Consider the following 14,828-nt stretch of genomic DNA (forward strand, 5'->3'; position numbering starts at 1 on the left):
AATCTGTATTTTACAAAAGAGGAAATTGTCTTTTCCTTTTAAGTGGGCTTTCAATAGGTAAAATCTTTTGTAAAAAAAGGTAAAGGAGTTTCTGTGGATTTTACTCTGCTAGTTGTTGCTGACTATACAGGGCATGCTCATCTCCAGTTCAAGGCCATTGAGCCAGTGTTGTTTGAAGACATTTCTGCAGTCATGTGGCCAGCATGACATCATGGAGCACTGTTACCTTCCCACCAAAGTGGTATCTATTTATCTACTCACATTTCTATGCTTTCAATCTGCTAGGTTGGCAGGAGCTGGGGCGAGGATGGGAGCTCATCCCATCAAATGGCACTCGGGTCTCAAACCTGGGCTGCCAGCTTTCCAGCTGACAAGCCACTGCATCGCCCTTATTTTTTGTAACCGGTTGTAAATTTCAAAATATTAAAGTTAGAAATCCTGATAGCTTATTAGGTATGCTACATTTTAATGTTGAATGTTTTAATGTTTTATTGTAGGCTGCCCACAGTCATCCAACAGTGAGATGGGCAGCCCATCCATTTAATAAATACAATAAAATAATTAAATATTGTCATAAAGCAAACCTTAAGCTGAGCAGTTAAGGAGGAAAATTATCCAAGGGAAACATGGAGATGTTCCATTATTTTTTTTTACTGTAAATGGCATCATAGTTTATTTGCTTACCTTCAGGATGTGTGTATTGTCAGCCTCCTTTGGTTCTATTCTAAAAGACGTGAGTTCTTCAGTCTGTAAACATTTTCACACTGACCAGGCCTTCAGCAGAGCCAACATATGAAATCTATCAAGAGACTTATTTTCTGATAAAAGAAATGGCTAAGGACAATTGACATTATTGTTTGAAGTCCACGGCTTTCATGCTTGTTTAGTACTGTAGAAGTGGAACCAGGGGCCTGGGCTGAGGAAAGAGAGCCTGCCCAAGGTCTCTTACCTTGAACATATTTTGAGCTCCATCTGCCTCCTATACAGGGAACATAATATGATTTTGATTAGTTTCTGATGAGCTGCAATTTCAGTAAGTGCAACTCCGGCGCTGCTATTTTCTGATGCTGCTACATTTCAGCAATAATTTAAGAAGACTGTTCTTGGTTGCATTGATAAAACAATAAGTCAGTATCTAAAAACATCACTTTCAGATAAACCATCTCATTGCACACCTACATTTTTGGCTCAAATTTCTTTTTCTCTGTTAGATTATGGAAGAACCGGAGCCAAAAGTCACTTCAGGCTCTTGGCGGACATGAATCCTTCTAAGGCCAAATTCAAGATTTCTGTTTCTGATTTTACCAAATTACTTGCTTTGGCTTATGTGGCATAATCTCTCCCAGGATTGTATTATTTTAGACTGCCAGCAATGGAATCACATTTTTAAATGTTTATCAAAAGAAAAAGCAAAATTCTCTAGGCACTTGGAAGATTTGGCATACTGCAGTCTAGGATTTCTTTATGCAATTTTGATTTTCTAAAAGGCAAACCCCAAAATTCTGTATTTTTCTAAGTGTCCATTTTTGCCACATTAGGCTGTTGCATACCTTAGTCATACCACGTAGAATGTTTTGTTCTGTCATACATAGGATATGAATACTATGGAGCAAAGCATCCAACATATCTGATTGAATATTTAGTGCAGTCCCTGGAAATGTAAACAGATGTATTGAATATCCCAAAGGTTTTTCTTCAAAAGGCAACTGGACTTTGTTTTTCCTTGAAGACATTGTCACTTCTGAAGAAGCTTCTTAAATGAGAAGCCAAACATCTTCAAGGAAAACGATAAAACTCTGTAGAGATTCTCAGTTATCCAGATCATGGTTGTCCCAAAGGCGTTTTTTCAGGAGGCAACTGCACTTTCTGGTTTTTTTCTTTGAAGATGTTTCGCTTCTCATCCAAGAAGCTTCTTCAGCTCTGAATCCTTCCATTCCCCACTATCCTGTCAGAGCTGAAGAAACTTCTTGGATGAGAAGCGAAACATCTTCAAAGAAAAAACAAGGAATTCCAGTTGCCTCCTAAAAAAAGCACCTTTGGGACTCCACAGACGATGCTTAAATTCACACAATGAGTTCATAGATAATATGACTTTTGGGTTTAGCTTGGCAAGCATTGTGTGTGCTATAATACTGCCGCTTGAAAGCACAGTGTATTGCTTAGTCTACTGAGTTTTCTTCAATAAAGAGTAGTTAATCAAACCATGGCTTAATGCTACATGTGTATCAGGTCTGCAACTGTGTGCATTGGAATACGAGTGTTTATTTGTATGTATTTGTGCTGGTGAGAGAGCAATGGAGAGAAAAAGAGTAGAGCAAGAACATAAATTCATTAACTGCTTCATCCTTCATAGGTACTCCAATTACAAATACATTTCAATAATTCAAATACCTGATACATTATTTCCATAAATATAGAGTAGGATAGAATAGAATAGAATTCTTTATTGGCCAAGTGTGATTGGACACACCAGGAATTTGTCTTGGTGCAAATGCTCTCAGTATACATAAAAGAAAAGATATATTCATTAAGAATCATAAGGTACAGCACTTAATGATAGTCATAGGGTACAATAAGCAATCAAATCATACTAGGAAACAGTCAATATAAATTGTAAGGGTACAAGCGACAAGGTTACAGTCATACAGTCACAAGTGGGAGGGGATGGGTGTTAAGGAGTGATGAGAAGATTAACAGTAATAGTAGTGTACGCTTTGTAAATAGTTGAACAGTGTTGAGGGAATTATTTGTTTAGCAGAGTGTTGGCTTTCGGGAAAGAACTGTTCTTGTGTCTAGTTGTTCTGGTGTGCAGTGCTCTATAGTGTTGTTTTGAGGGAAGGAGTTGAAACAGTTTATGTCTAAGATGTGAGGGGTCTATAAATATTTTCGCAGCCCTCTTTTTGACTCATGCAGTATACAGGTCCTCGATTGAAGGCAGGTTGGCAGTAATTGTTTTTTCTGCAGTCCCAATTATCCTCTGAAGTCTGTGTCTGTCCTGTTGGGTTGCAGAATCAAACCAGACAGTTATAGAGGTGCAGATGATAGACAAAGTATTACTCACTGGGCTATAGTAGAAACTTATTAATAAAGACAGGTATATAAAAGTAAATAAATAAAAAATACAAGCAATCCTCAATTTATGACCATAATTGAGCCCAAAATTTCTTTTGGTAAGTGAGTTTTGCCCCATTTTATGACCTTTTCCGCCATGTTGTTAAGTGAAGCGCTGTAGTTAAGTTAGTAACATGGTTGTTAAGTGAATCTGACTTCGCTTGTTGGAAGGTTACAAACAGTGGTCACATGACCCCAGGACACTGCAACCATCATAAATATGAGTCGGTTGCCAAGAGGCTGAATTCTGATCATGTGATTGTGGGGATATTGCAATGGTCGTAAGTGTGAAAAACAGTCATAAGTCACTTTTTTCAGCGCCGTTGTAACTTTGAACGGATCACTAAAATGAACTGTTGTAAATCAAAGACAACCTGTAGGTAAGAATTTTTGGTGGTTGTTATAAGAAGTATGGTAAGAGGAATATTCTTGGCTAGCTCCCTGATGTCATAGATTACTATGGAAGAACAAGAGCTCTCTAAATACTGTTGGATTGAGTTTATAGAATCCAAAATCAAAAAAATTAATCAAATCTTCCATTAAAATTTCTTCTACCCTGAAGATTCATGTAGCTCAGTGCAAAAGCAGTTTAGGGTCCCGTTTCCCACCCCCTGCTTTTAATACTTTACTGCAGGTTTAATTGCAGCAATATTTCAGTGCCAAAGAGGGTAATTTGCAACTTGAATACAGCATTAGATCTGCAGTGCCCTACACTTTCAAACCCCAGTATAAAACAAGCATTTGGTACTCACACTAGTAGAATTCTTATTTTCTGCTCACACTTTCCAAGCAATGGAAATTAAATGCCTATATTAACATTTGTAAAAACCAGGAGCGATCCCTTTATTATATGATTAGCTCAAGCACTTGAAGTATCCATATATTTGTTGACTAAAGACATTACTCAGAACATACCTTTGAACAACTGTATTCCAGAAAGAAGAAAGAAAGAAAGGCAGGAAAGCAGAAAGAAAGAAAGAGAGAGAGAGCGGGGGCAGGAAGGCAGAAAGAAAGAAAGAGAAAGAAAGAAAGACACTAATATATTCTGAGAGTATTCACTTTTGGCAAAATATAGATTTTGCTAATTCTTTCATTAATAATATTTTTCCACGGAAACTCTTTAGCTTAATTAAGATGAGATAGTGCTGTGCAGATAGTGCTGTGCAGATTGTAAACTTTAAGACTATTTAAATATCATAATAAATGCCTCATTAAATCTCAAAATTTGAGTAACTGATTACATGGTAATAACAAAAATATCTTCTGTCATATTAAAGACTGCCACATTATAGCAATAGTCACTGAAGATTATGAAGTTGTCTAAAGTTCACAAAATACGTTGGCTGTAATACACCTTTGTTACACCTTGGAATGTCACAAGATATTTGCTGATGGTTAAATGTTTATCTGGTAACTGAGAAACTATTCTCATATCTATTCTTACCCAGTTTAATCACAAAAGGGAAATGATGTAAACAATGTGCACAAAATAATTGTAGGAAGAAACAGCTCAGATTCAACAGTTTTATGTGATTCTATGGATTTTATTTTTTCTTCCTCTTTTCGTGCTTATGGGGCAAAATAATATGTATTTAAATTGTTTGCCTGGTCAACTGTTAAAGCAAAGGCAGGTTTTTGTAACTGGAGGTGAACTGTGGGGCTCAGTTGTCATTCTTGTGGAGTGGACACAACAGGGTGCCACAGTGATGACATCATGTTGTCCACAAGTAGTAGGGGCCATTTTATTTAATTTTATGCTTTAGCAGCTTTATTTATTCTATTAAAAATTTATTATATATTTATTCTACAGAGTGGAGAATTGGTCTCTGACAGAAAGCCACTTGAAGAGACTAGAAACATTTGAAATATGGATTTACAGGTGGCTGTTATGTATAAATTGGGCTGACAAAACCAGAAATGAAGTGATAAGCCTGGAAAAGCCAAGGGAAATAATCAAAACCATAAAGAAGTGAAAGTTAGAAAATTTTGGACATGTGATGCGACACCAGAGGTGGTATTCAGCAGGTTCTGATCAGTTCTGGAGAACTGGTAGTGGAAATTTTGAGTAGTTCAGAGAACTGGCAAATACCACCTCTGACTGGAGATTTTACAGTATCCTTCCCCTGCCATGCCCACAGAACTGGTAGTAAAAAAATTTAAATCCCACCACTGTGCGATACCCAGAAAAATATGGCATACTTCATTTAATCTTCCAAGTAAGATTGAAGGCAAACAAGGTCCAGGCAGAAGAATATCATGGCTTCAAAATCTATGGGACCAGTTTGGACAAAACTCAACAGCACTTTTTGTGTGTGGCTGTTGATAAAAATAGGATTGCCAACATGATCGCCAATGTCTGATGATAGATATGACACAAGAAGAATAAGCAGCTTTATTGTTTTATGTGCACAAAGCCTACCTTAAGATTTAGTCTATGAAAGAGTGGCAGGTCATCCAAGTTTGAGTTTTGGTGATTACTATCAAAGGATATCTGGATATCCTCTGGATATCTGAAGAAGTGTCCCAAAATGGTTTCACACAACCCTGTATTATATTAACAGTAATTGGATGCAACAGCTCAACTCAACTTCACTCAGTTGGATACTTACAAAATATATACATGTTCTCTCTCTCTTTTCCAAGTTTTCAATCCTTTCTGCATAAAATACATATCTGGCAAGGGAGTCTTTTCTAGATTCTAGAGTATAACCTCACATTTGACCAATCCTACTACTATATTTTAATTATATATTTAGTCTTACAAGTGGCCCCAACAATTCTTAAATCAAGCTTTCACACTGGTCATTACAGAAAGAAACTTTTGAGTTAATTCAGCTGAACTATAGGTAAAACTTTCCTCAGGATAGCATTTGGGATACACACAGATTTGTACCCATGGAGATTGTGATTCTCTTTGTGGGTGAACCTTAGAAAATATTAGGGGATATTGTGGGAAAATGGTAACAGTCAATGGTAGAAAAAAGGTTGAGAAATTAAATGAAAAATATGTGTGTTGTTACGGTAGGATGACAATTGTATGGATATCAGGCACACTTTGAAAATGCTTTGGAAATAGTGTTTCATCTTGTGTGAACCTGAACGCTGTTCCTCTCTTCTATGCATTTTCTTTTTCAGACTTACACTGTTAGAAAGTATTTTTATAATACCCAGTCACAATGTGCCTTTCTGTAATTGAAATCCAACCAGCCCTTTAAGGCAGCTGTATCGAGCGTGCATAACTCCTAGACAATGTGGCCCAAAACCACACTGATTGGAAATCTGGACTTGCAATTTCATCAGATCTGGAGACAGCCAGACTGGGGTAGGCCTTCCTGTAGTATCAAAAGCCGAGGCTCATAGAATAATGAAATAGGTTTGCATAGCACTGCTCTAACCAGTGTGGCATCATAGCTATAGATTGAAAAGTCACAGGTACCTCCTCAATTGGAAGTCCTACAAAGTTTCCAATCGAGACAAAGACAAGCAGGAAAGATTAACCATCTTCTGGGTCAGGGGTCTCCAGCCTTGGTAACTTTAAGCCTAATGGACTTCAACTCCCAGAATTCCCCAGCCAGCTTTGCCATGGTTGGAGACCCCTGTTCTAGGTTATTCTCTAGTTCTGCCTACTTGGCTCTTGTTTTCTTGGTTTTGGGTCTGGCCCTGGACTTCAATTCCTCTTGTTATTGCTCTTCCTGAGACAGAGTACCAGATCTTTTCTCCATCACTGTGAATTATGATACAAAACAGCATTGCTCCTGCACATGGACAAAATTGATTTTGCTACGAGGAACCACTCCCCTTTATTCATCTGAATCTATGAGAAACTACTTATGCATTCTATCCATGTTGGACAGGGGTACCATGCAGCTGTTTCCTGGCATCTGCTGTTTGAGCCACCTGCCTCATTTTGTCTGTTGGCAGAAATGGCTCTGCTTGCCTTCCTGTAACTAACTGACATTTAATAAAATATATCATTATTGGGTGTGTTGAATTTGGTATGGCTTACACTCTGTGCTTAGAAAAGTTATCTGTAATTTTGGTTGAGAAGCATTTGCTATTTTTCCCCATAATTTGCTTTTCTTAGGGGAAGGTTTGAGCTGCACGCCATACTAACAAGGGACAGTCTCATTCATTCATTCTCTCCAAATTCAGACTTCTTTTTAATGCACTAACTCAAATGTGCAGAAGAAGCAGTTTATTTGCAAACAGGTATTCAGATGATCATCACTGATAAGAAAAACACAAATAGTTATTACTTTCTAATCACTCTTCCAATAATCAGAAATTTAGCTGCTCAGTTACTGTATCATCTGGCCTAACAGTGTTAATATGATACCTATAATAAGAATACTATTATTTCTTAATTAATAATTATGCTTATGCCACTATGTTAGTTACTTGATACAATGCAAACAAATATTAGAGAATGATAGAAGGTTTACTATGACCCAGGAAGGTTTACTATGATCCTTTCTCACAAGGCCATCTCTGCAAATTTACAATAGCTTGTATCTTCAGACATATTGTGTTGATGCTGGTGTATTTCCTTTCCCTCATCCCAACAGTATTGTACCATCTGGCACAAATGGACTCAGATAGGTGATCTCAACATTCTTGCAGAAGCTGTAAGGAGCAGGCTAGATCAGGAATTTATAGCATCCATGACACCCACGGGGCTGTCCAGATTGGTCCCAGCCTGACCCATAAAGCAGGACATACCCTTGATTTAACATTTGTCGCAGAGGGAATGATTGGTGATCTAGAAAGTATTATATTGCAATAGTTTCAATGAAGACACTGTTTTCCCAGTGAAATTAGGTTTCCTGGTACCTATTTCCATCTGAAGGAGTTGTGGTCTTATATAAATAGTCTACTTTTGGAGACTTAAAGAATCTGATAGATTCTGGAATAGTCTGGAAATTTTTCCCTATTCGATACCTGGCTTTTCAGTGGAGTGGTTAAGATGTAACCACAGTGGAGTGGTTCTGATCCTGTAGAGCAGTGGTCCCCAACCTTTTTTGTACCAGGGACCAGTTTCACGCAGAAACACTTTTTCAAGGATCGGGTAGGGGCGTGAATGTTCCAATAACAAAAACCTTAATCGTTATATTTAATATGTCACCGCATATTACACAGAGTGGGTGTGGGGCTTGTGAATCACCTGTTGCGATGAACCCGTAACTCAGGTAGGAATCTTGGTATTTTCTTTTAAATGCAGCTTTCTTTTTGCAGGCAATCTGTGATCCTTCTGCTGTTTCATTGTTGTCTTGTTTACCCTTTCCAAAAAAACTCTCCAGTGAACTGTTTCTGGCTCATTTTGCGAAGGCTAGCTTGCATTGCTGATGCAGGATAAATACATGCCAAAGAGTCAAGCGTGGAAGTTAGGCGAGGGCGGAAGTGGTTGTCTTTCAAAATAAGACACCCGGAAGCAAAATCATTTATAAATATATATTTTAATCATGATTATTCATTCTTTGCGGCCCGGTACAAAATGATCCATGGACCGGTACCGGTCCGGGGCCCGGTGGTTGGGGACCCCTGCTGTAGAGTAGAGGCTGTCCTATAATTTACTGAAAAGCTCTGAGAAATGGAGCAGGCTAAAACAAGGATTCTGTACAAGACTGAATGGACACGTACTAGAGGACAAAATTATATCTATTGTGTAGGGAAGGGGCAAAGGGAAAACAATGAGATCTTACTTGTTGTCTCTATTGCTTTCTTGAGAACTATCCAGTATAGTTTTTCCAAATTATTCACAATTTATTGTCATCCACCCAATGAAACATTAGTTTATAATCCTTGAAGATCTGGTGCAATAAATTTTCAGTGCCTTTGGAGAATAAACCCGCTTGTCTTCAAAATGACCTAAATGCTGCCATTTGAACAGTTCCAAATGGGAAATCTGTTGTATCATTTTACCCAGTCCTCTAGGATCAATTTCAATTTTTATAGCCTGACTATGTGGACAAGACATGGCTGAATCAAACTGGCACTAAGGATTTGATAGGATGAGTTCAGGAAGTGTTTTGGCTGCTCTTAAGGTTATGGTGTTATCATAATTACTGGCTCAAACCTGCCTGGATCCAGGAGATTATGACAAATTTCACTTGGTAGCAGATTCTCTCTCCTTTGTCAAGAAAATTGAAAGATGATAACCCAATTCTAAGAATGCAAGGAAAATACTGATTATCTAGATCAGTTTCATCCTAGGCTCCAGACTGCTTGTGGATAGTTTCATCCTTGATTGCTGACCTTTGCCAGAAGGAATACTAGGGATCTGTCAGTAGTTGTCAGAGATCATGCTATCCTCCTAAAGTGGCTTCATGGACCTTGGGTGGGATAGGTGAACATTATGCAGTGGTTCTACTCTAGCTGCAGGGCAAGATCCATTGAATAATATTGGGCTATTGCAAGTTGGCATCTGGATGGTCATGCTGTAGAATTACCAGTGCCAAATGTTTCCAGTGCCATTTTTTTTAAACTGTAAGAAGCTGCTCTCTATGGTCATTATGGGAACTGGAATGAGATGTCCCAAATATGCTGAGATTACTCATCTCTAGTTGAGAGTAATGAGAGTAAATAAGCTGAAGCCAAATCTTAACAAAATAGAAACAGAGTGGAAGTGATCCTCAGTTCGGGAATGAGGGCAACATTCCCTCTGAAGAACAATGTTCATATCCTATATTAGGGATCTCCAAATTTGGCAACTTTAACACTTCTGGACTTCAACTTCCAGAACAGCTGACTGTGGAATTCTGGGAGTTGAAGTGCACAAGTCTTAAAGTTGCCAAGTTTGGAACCAGTTGTTCTGCATTATTCTCTAATCTCCCAGTATTCTGTTGAGATTGGATTCTCTCTAGACTCCCCATTATGGTACACAAGCTGTGCATTTCTTCACTGCATAGAAGGAGCTCTTAACTGAAATTCTTCAGCTCTTTGGTTATGCTAGGGTATTCTTACATAGGCTCATTAAGGAAACTAGGGCAGAAGTTCAACATTTCATGGGTTTTTATGCAAAGTCGGAGGCTGCAATAATATTTTTTCTCAATATCCAAAGGTTTCCTTAGTGCTGAAAGCCTTTCAGATACATTATATCAGAATTTCTTAACAGTGGGTCATTATTAAGCCAGTCATGCATGGAAAGAACCCAACGCTCCCTGCCAAAGGCTATCTCTGCTATTCGAGAGTACAGCTTCCTGTGGCTGCTGTTCATTGTTTTCCTTTAAGCATGGGGAAACAGGCAGTTGCTTGTTTCTGCCTTGCAACTCGCGGTGTGCAGCTACCCTTCTTTTGCCTCTCCTGATGTATCCTTTGCTACCATAAGGTAAAGATGGATAAGCAGCCTCTCCCGTTCCCATTCAGGATTGCAAGCATTTGTGGTGGCTTGTTACTTTATTTTTTTTTTTAAAGGATTGGGAGATAGATGGTTACATGCCTTGTAATTCCCAATATATTGCCAGCTTACACAACATAGCCATAGGGGAAATGTCTTGGTTCGTGGGTCTTTCTTGGCAATTCCCACTCTTTACCACCACACTATACCAGTGATTGTGTGATTTGCAATGGTAAGTACAGCGCCAGAGAATGGTAGTTATTCTCAATTAATTAATCCAGAGTGGAAGGACATTTGCTCCTGAAAAGCAGCAGCCTTCTCCAGGTGCTTGAATGCCACATTGATTTGGAATTAAAGCTTGAGGGATTCTCTCTATTACTACTTTACTCACAAACATTGCACAAAGAGATGCATAAAAACAATCCTTTCCCTAAATGGACCCCATTCTATATCGAGTCAGCATGCTCCACTCGAGTTTATTGCTCAAATTGTAGCTTTTTCCCAAGCTCGCTGACTACCCTCATCATTTTCCATGTTCTCAGAAGCAGGTGAAAATAATGTTCATACTAAGCAATAATTAGCAAATGGACTATATGAATAATCACACTCATTGCCACAAAGATTTCTTGTTTTCACAGACCAATCCATTACTTGCTTCAATGAACCGTCTTGTTGTTAATTTGCAGGGTTTTCACCCCTAGGTGATGGAAATACCTGCCCTCTTTCCAGTCTCCCATTAAGTATGGTTTTCACTAATATGTATAATTCATGAGAAAAATTTGTTTGTCAAGGATTCCTGACAGGTCACTTAAATCCTAGATCAATTGATAATGTTTACACTATCATGGCCCAGAATGAAAATGCTCTCATGCCGACACTCCTTTCTTGATACAAATGATACAGTCCTTACCTCAGCATGCAGAGTTTGAATTTTAAAAACAGAATAAAGGTGGATGGCATGCACTGGCTGCAATTGACACATTAAAATATGGACACACATACTTTCTGAAATCTATTCTTGAGCTATATCTGGGGTCACTTTTCCAGTGCATCCCTCTTATGAGTAAAACTAGACAGAAATCATTTCAAAAGATAAAAGCTAAAGACGAGAATCTCATTTTAGTGAACACTCACCTACTGCAGCTTGTAATAATAACTAGATCCTGTGTATTTTTTTTTTCAATTATAGGAAAGTTAGAATAGATTTTGATTAACAGCCTATAACCAAAACTTTTGTGGAAGAACGCATTTTTTTTTGTAACAACGTACCTGTATGTGGACAGAAAATGCAAACATCATTTTCAAATGTAAATTGACCCTGGGGTCCATATTTGTCCTCTGGTGACACAGAAAGAATTCAGAGGGTCTATTTCATGGTGGGGAAAACAAAGACCTTTTTATGTAGGCTGGGAAACTAATTTGCCTAGGACTTAGAGTGTTACTTTCAATGTATGAAAATCTTGTTTTGGAGGTAAAAATAGCTAAAAAACACAGCCTGGCATTTGGTCTTTCCTCTCCTGTCATTTTTATCAGCATAAAGTAGTAAAGGAGGGGTGTCTAACCTTGGCAACTTTAAGACCTCTGGACTTCAACTCCCAGAATTCCCAGATGGGCACGTGGAATAATCTTAGGGTCCTTAAAACATAACATGCTTCTTGTCACATTTTAATTCGTCCTAATAAAAATATTCACTGTTGATTATGGATTTTTTTTTCATCTCGTTTTTGTCAAGAATACTTGTCAAAGCCAAGATTGTTTCCCTGTTTATGAAAAAAGGTAAAATATAATAAATTGGAATTGGGCTTCTTTTTTCAATTTTCTTTGGCTAATCTGTACAGTTAAGCACAGTCAGGACCAGAATTTTGGTCACTAACTGATGCAATTGTTAAGTGAATCATCAGATGACTGGATCCAATTTTACAATCACTTTTACTCTGGTGATAAGCAAATAATCACGATTAAGCCAGACATGTGAACATGTTTTGTGATATTCCCAACCGATTTCCTCATTGGAAGCCTTGCTTATTGGAAGCCAGCTGAGGAGGTTGCAAGTGGCAATCACATGACCTCAGGATTCTGCAACTATTGGACATGTGAGCCAGTTGTCAAGAGCTTAAATTACAATCACATGACCATAGGGTAGTGTGATGGTTACAACTTTGGGGATGGGTTGTAAGTCATTTTGTTCAGTGCTGTTGTTACATGAACTGTCATTAAACCAACAGCGTTGAGGACTTCCTGTATAGGTATCTGTAAAAATGCAATATAGATATGAGGTAATTCTCGTATGTCTCTCATATACCTCATTATGCTGGTTTTATCTGGTTTGAAATGGATTTTTGTTTCCTTTTGTACGTTATCCTGAAAAACATTGAAATGCAGATGCATAAAATAAGTAAAGGGATGGGCCAGCAACTTCACGAATCTTCAACCTGTGGAAGCTCAAACTAATAAACTTGGATGAGATATGATAGGCTATTTTCCATTCTGTTTCCTCCTCTTTTTCTGTTCTAGATAGTTAGCATGCTGGAATTCTGGAAACTGAAGTCCACACATCTTAAAGTTGATAAGGTTGAGAAATCCTGGTTTATTGGTTAAGGTGCTAGACTCGAATTGCGAGACCCAAGTTCACCTTCAGCCATAGAAGCTAGCTTGATGAGTTTGACCCAGTCACATTCTCACTACAACCTTCCTAATAGGACTGCTGTGGTAGAGAAAAGATGGAGAATTTTTTTTTGATATATATCACTTTGAGGAACTGTGAGAAAAGTGGCTCATAAATCTAATAAACAAATATAATTACACTAGTTCACTCTGCCCTTGAGTTCCATTGCACCTTCCTTGAGTAAATTTTACTGGTGAGAATTGTGAAATTATCCCAAGGTTAAATGATCTCATAGTTAAGCCTTCTGCAAGTGTAAAGTTTTATTATAATGGTGGGACTTTCAGTAATAGTTAAATTATATTCTATGCTACATAGAAATCAGCTTATCGATAAATAAATTCCATGCATTTTACCCATCTGGTTAATATTTAAAAGAAAATATCCTCCATTCATTTTTCCCACCAACATTTAGACAAACACACTTAATTGATTGATGTAAATATTCCCATTCATTTAAATCAGCTCATCCATTGCTCTTGATCATCGCTGCATAAATGGAAATGAAGACTACTGTACATGGAAACACTTTAATAATTATGATATGTAAATGTGACATTTTAGTGAGCAGGTGTAAATATATCAGTCTTCCCCAAGCAAGCATTTTCTGCTCATAAACATCATTGCTATATTGTTGTCAATTCAGTCTGTTCAGGTCTGCAATAATTATGATGTTTGTTCCGGGATTTGTCAACACATAGAACTTTACAGGATAGTTTTCTATGCACAGAAAGTTGATTTAAGGAGGGTTTTTTTTTTTAATTTGCAAAAGTACAGCACGTGCTTTGCATCTGTTTGTGCTGCATTAAATGTAAGTAGAGCACAATCATCAGCGCAATAAGTTGACAAATGCCATCTTGGCTCTGAGTGGTGATGAATCATTGTATTGATGTTTACTTTCTGCTGAGCACCAGGTACAGAATATCACAGCCCTGTAGCATAGATATGCCTCAGTAAATGGCATCTTTGTCTTCTAATTCAGCCCTGGACAATTTATGACCCACTAGATGGTGCATTGCTGAACTACCACGTGTAATATCGGTTGCCGCTGGTGTTATTGTACATTAACATTTGGAGTGCCAGGATTTCCTAAATGCTTTTTCTAATAAATTGCAGATAGTTCCTGATTACATACATACTGTATAACAATCTCTACTCATCTAGTTGTTTGTAGACACTGAAAGAAGGAATGAATGAATAAATCCACCTCTAATTTTATTAGAATTTGGAAAAAGTTCTGCTCGATCAAACAAAGACCCAGAATTCTATTTCCACAAAATGTCATTCATTGCTGGCTGGGGAATTCTGGGAATTGAAGTCAACAAGTCTAAAAGTTAGAGCTTTAGAGTGACATTCAGCAAGGCAGAGGGGACCTCTACTGCAACCATTCACTCCACCACTCAAACCCTATTCTGGATTTGAGTTTCCTGTGATTGCTTTTCATTTTAAACACAGAATGAGGAATGATCAGATTTTTTTTTTACACGAATGCAAGAGGAGATATATTTATAGCATCCGAAATCTCAGGAAAAAAGAATTTAAAAAGAGATTAGAGACAGCTATTTTCCCCAGCATTAAGGATTTTAAGCCTATGTGTTACATTTACGGTTACCTTTTAAAGAACAGATTAAAGCATGATAAAGTAAGAGAGTGTTTTGGAATATGGAACTAGAAAAAAATGCTGTTCACCATAGCATATGATACACTTAACACAAAGTAAAT

This window comes from Pseudonaja textilis, chromosome 3 (genome assembly GCF_049901715.1).
Source record: "Pseudonaja textilis isolate UNSWEBS1 chromosome 3, rPseTex1.2, whole genome shotgun sequence".
NCBI classification, from domain to species: Eukaryota; Metazoa; Chordata; class Lepidosauria; order Squamata; family Elapidae; genus Pseudonaja; species Pseudonaja textilis.